General features: G+C 46.7%; 1 non-coding gene across 1 annotated transcript in view; it reads left to right on the forward strand.

The window, feature by feature from the left end:
- Window positions 1-3351: 3351 nt before the first annotated feature.
- The window catches only part of LOC137270151 (small subunit ribosomal RNA), a 1859-nt gene continuing 210 nt past the window's right edge, over window positions 3352-5000 (forward strand). The window contains exon 1 of the ribosomal RNA XR_010955104.1: window positions 3352-5000. This exon is cut by the window's right edge and continues 210 nt beyond it. This is a non-coding gene — a ribosomal RNA (small subunit ribosomal RNA).

Raw genomic sequence — 5000 nt, forward strand, 5'->3', positions numbered from 1 at the left:
GTCTCAGTACGTCAAAGTGTGCGACTCGCCCCTGGCACCGATATATTTTTTTTTTTCAAAGTCCACCTGAAAAACATTGTCTTTAATTCATGGCGTCCAAAATGTAAGACTTTAACACATAGGCGAGACTTTAACACAGAGGCAAGTGAACTAATGCTAGAGAGCCTACGGCCGGTCATAGTCGGCGTCTGTGGGTAAGTGTAAGAGTCACTAAACGCGGGGAAACTTCACTGGTAACCACATTACACTTGAGGAATAGACATGTATCACTTAGAGTTTTTTTTTTATGAAATGAACGGTAGAAATATTGTCTTTAATTCCAAGAGCTGAAAAACGTGAAGTTTAGAGCTTGGAAGAATCAAACATGAAGTAAATGTAGCACGTAGAAGTGGAGCTAGAGTTTAGTTACTAGAGGTTGGAGCTATAGGAAGGTAGGTGGGTTAGGATAGTTGTTAGAGTTACAATTACCTTTACCTTTAGAATTGCGTGATATCGTGCGCATACATTTTTAACCGGTATGCTGTCTTATGGTATGGATGTGAGTGCACCATGTGGGGCAGGTAACAAAAAGTGCCTGTTGAAGTTGTTTAAAAAAGAAAAAGTCTTGTTGCCGTTAGTGCAGTTTCATGCACTCAACAATACTGAATACCTGTTTAGGTGGTGTAGAAGTGAAGTATGGGAGTGATGGATGTAATACATATCGTTACTGTGACAGCTGTGTTGCTTTATCATTTATCAGTATAGGTGTACTTAATGAGAACAACCCATTAACACTCATTCTGCCTGTGTCTTAGCCTCTGTCCGTGTCTTTTTTCTCACTCACTCACTCACTCACTCACTCACTCACTCACTCACTCTCTCTCTCTCTCTCTCTCTCTCTCTCTCTCTCTCTGTGTGTGATATATGACAATAACGACAATATGTATACATATGAGGAGCTATTTGAATTGGTTTCGTTGTTGAGTTTATGTCGGTTACTTCTGTCTAATAAAAGATATGACATGTAAGTATGTAAGTGGAGAACACAAACTTTTTGCTTTGACCGTTATTTAAAGTAATTGTTTTTTAATTTGAAAATTGTCAACATATCTGTGCAAGTGCGTGTGGTGCGAAGGTTTATTCACTGGAATCAGTTATATTCAAACAGACAGGTTGCAGGTTCGAAGCCAGGTTGCCGTATAAACTTTTGCGAATGGATAAGAAATCACATCCTGGCAATCTGATCACATGATCGGAAGCACATGGATCTTGTCGGTCACAATGCCTCCATATTGGGAGGAACACGTTGGGATGTGGCAGAAGACAGATGTGAGTTATTTTTTCTATTTATGTTGCTGCTATGCCGAAACGAGCTACGAGAAAATATATTTGATGTAGTTCATTGCTTATTTGGGAAATGTGTATGTTGAATTTGTCGTACCTTTTAAGAGGTGAAAGTTTGCATTGTTTACTCAAGATGTATTTTGTTGCTGTTTTATATGTTTTTAACCTCTCGTTCGCTGCTTTGCACACAACCATTGAAGTTATGTGCTTAATGGACTGCTTAGGGGGCCTATAAACGTACAGTGAACTCTGGTTAAAGTGATTTCAGCTCAGTGTAATTGTTACCACAAGAAACTCTTTCGGACTATATGACCACATCAGGCTGGATGTTTCATGTAAGCCTTTTGAATAAGATACCCGATACTAACTCTAGACAGGTCACATATGAAAAGATTTCATGTATCTATGTGTGATACGATGTAGACATAAGAAGGCGAATGCGTGCTCTTATGTTTATATTATTGTGTGAAGGAGCGGTATTTTTAACTGTCAGAAACATTTATCATGTGTATTCTTGACTGTTACTTGTACAGCCGAACAGTCGGTACTGGCATTTATGTACTTGTCACCAGTGTTCATCGCCCAAACAGTATTACTACTCCAGAATGTGGCCAGAGACCGAAAATCCTTGATAGGAGGATACATGTACGGGTTGCTGTGGACCCTCTGATGGTGTTTTCATGTGAGATGTATGTTGGAAGAGCTGCAGTAATGCAGGTTGTATGTGTAACTGGAGGGTATATCACGTATCGGTTGCATATTTACACATATGTGTCGTATTAATGTGTGTGATGCCTTGGGAGTGAATAATTTTTATTGAAAGATGGAGTACTGCTTCATAGAGGAGTATCAAAATGATGGTAAATGGTTGTCAAAAGTGGTACACAGACGAGATGCACCCGTGTGTGAGGTTTGATTGGGTTCGGTCCCATACCGTAGGAAATATAACGTTTTTATTGTCTCGTTTCGTGTGAAAAAAGACGGTTTTTCCTCTTTTCCAAGCCATAACTCCAGATGTAATGGGTCTATCGCAAAGCTGATTATATCTGAGGAAAATACAAAGTATAACGAAGATACATGCAAAATTTCGTGAGAATCGGCCGAATAGGTTTAGAAATATTAACTTTTTAGAACGCGAGGGTCGGCCGCGTGACAGGCTAACTATCCAACGTATTGGCGGGGTTGGCAGATATTGTGAAGGAGGCCAGTCCCGCCTGCAGTGCAACGGCTCGTGTTGTACGGCAGCTCTCGGTGGGACTGGCGCGGTGCGCCGGGTGTCGGTAATCCGGAATGCGGGCGGGTTTCTCCTCGGGGATACTACGACGCATGAACGCTGCTCGTGTGGTTAGATATTTGCGCGTGATCTCGGTTCAGTTGCAGGTGCCTCGCCCTTGACTCTCCGTGTATCGTGCGCTGCTCCTCGGTAGTACGGTGGGTCTCGATCCTCGTCTCCGTGGCAAATCATCTGACACGCAGCAACGTTCGCAAGACCCCCTTCGCTTACTGGCGACCAGTGCTCCCATGACGAAAGGGAACGGTCGGCACACGTCGCTCTCGTTTCCCGGGGTGGCCCTGCCTTATCGTTAGGAAGGGACGTCCTCGTCGCAGGGAGTCAGAAAACGGCTCGTGGTAGACTGAGAGAGGTTGAGAATGCAACTGTCGAAGTTGCAGCTAGGCGATCGGGTCGCACACTCGCTCGTCTTTGCTACCAACTGCTTGTATAAGCAATCTGATTGTCGTGAGGAAGGCAGACCCCGGCATCCGGGGTTCGTCTGCGCTCGGTACGAGAATCAAACCGCCGACGTCAAAGTAGCCCGTGGCGTCACCCCGCTCTATCGTTTCGGGTCGGGCTTTGTGAGAATCTGTCGCTTTTCCGCCCCGAGAACGCTCTCGGTGGAGGGGATTGTGGCAGGGACGGCTGGCCGCCTCGGTCGGGTTGAGCTTTTTACGGGACTCGCTCGTGTGTTCCGGAGTTCTCCTCGCCGGCGGTTCGGACGTCCCGGTCTCTTGTCTGCGAAGACTCGGGCCTATCTGGTTGATCCTGCCAGTAATCATATGCTTGTCTCAAAGATTAAGCCATGCATGTCTAAGTACAAACTCTAGCACAGTGAAACTGCGAATGGCTCATTAGATCAGTTATGGTTCCTTAGATGATACAATCCTACTTGGATAACTGTGGTAATTCTAGAGCTAATACATGCACTAAAGCTCCGACCCTTTCTGAGGGGAAGAGCGCGTTTATCAGTTCGAAGCCAGCCGAGCCGCAAGGCTCGTCTCTTTGGTGACTCTGGATAACTCTAGCGGATCGCACGGCCTCGAGCCGGCGACGCATCTATCAAGTGTCTGCCCTATCAGACTGTCGATGGTAAGTGCTATGCTTACCATGGTGATAACGGGTAACGGGGAATCAGGGTTCGATTCCGGAGAGGGAGCATGAGAAACGGCTACCACATCCAAGGAAGGCAGCAGGCGCGCAAATTACCCAATCTCGATACGAGGAGGTAGTGACGAAAAATAACAATACGGGACTCTTTCGAGGCCCCGTAATTGGAATGAGTGTACTCTAAACGTGTGCACGAGGATCTATTGGAGGGCAAGTCTGGTGCCAGCAGCCGCGGTAATTCCAGCTCCAATAGCGTATATTAAAGCTGTTGTGGTTAAAAAGCTCGTAGTTGGATCTCAGGGTCGTTCGCGTCGGTCCCTTGCTGCAATGGCTCGGGTACTGCGCGGTGTCGTCCCCCTTGCCAGACCTCTCAAAAAGGTTGCTCTTGACTGAGTGGCCTGCTCGAGTGGCTGGAGAGTTTACTTTGAAAAAATTAGAGTGTTCAAAGCAGGCACAGCCCGCCTGTATAATGGTGCATGGAATAATGGAATAGGACCCCGGATCCTATTTTGCTGGTTTTTGGAGCTCAGGGGTAATGATTAAGAGGAACAGGGCGGGGGCATCCGTATTACGGCGTTAGAGGTGAAATTCTTGGATCGTCGTAAGACGCCCTACAGCGAAAGCATTTGCCAAGTATGTTTTCATTAATCAAGAACGAAAGTCAGAGGTTCGAAGACGATCAGATACCGTCGTAGTTCTGACCGTAAACTATGCCAACTGGCAGCCCGTCGGCGTTGCTCTATTCGACTCGGCGGGAGGCCTACCCGAAAGGAAAGTCTACGGGTTCCAGGGGAAGTATGGTTGCAAAGCTGAAACTTAAAGGAATTGACGGAAGGGCACCACCAGGAGTGGAGCCTGCGGCTTAATTTGACTCAACACGGGAAAACTCACCTGGTCCGGACACTGGAAGGATTGACAGATTGAAAGCTCTTTCTTGATTCAGTGGGTGGTGGTGCATGGCCGTTCTTAGTTGGTGGAGTGATTTGTCTGGTTAATTCCGATAACGAACGAGACTCTAGCCTGCTAACTAGTTCGCCGACAGCTCGTTGTCGCGCGGCGCCATTTCGGTGGCAAACTTCTTAGAGGGACAGGTGGCGTATAGCCACACGAAGTAGAGCAATAACAGGTCTGTGATGCCCTTAGATGTCCAGGGCCGCACGCGCGCTACACTGAAAGAATCAACGTGGATGCCCACCTGCTCCGAGAGGAGTGGGAAACCCGATGAATCTCTTTCGTGATGGGGATTGGGGCTTGTAATTATTCCCCATGAACGAGGAATTCCCAGTAAGCGTCA

This window comes from Haliotis asinina, unplaced genomic scaffold, assembly GCF_037392515.1.
Source record: "Haliotis asinina isolate JCU_RB_2024 unplaced genomic scaffold, JCU_Hal_asi_v2 scaffold_51, whole genome shotgun sequence".
In the NCBI taxonomy this organism is placed as follows: domain Eukaryota; kingdom Metazoa; phylum Mollusca; class Gastropoda; order Lepetellida; family Haliotidae; genus Haliotis; species Haliotis asinina.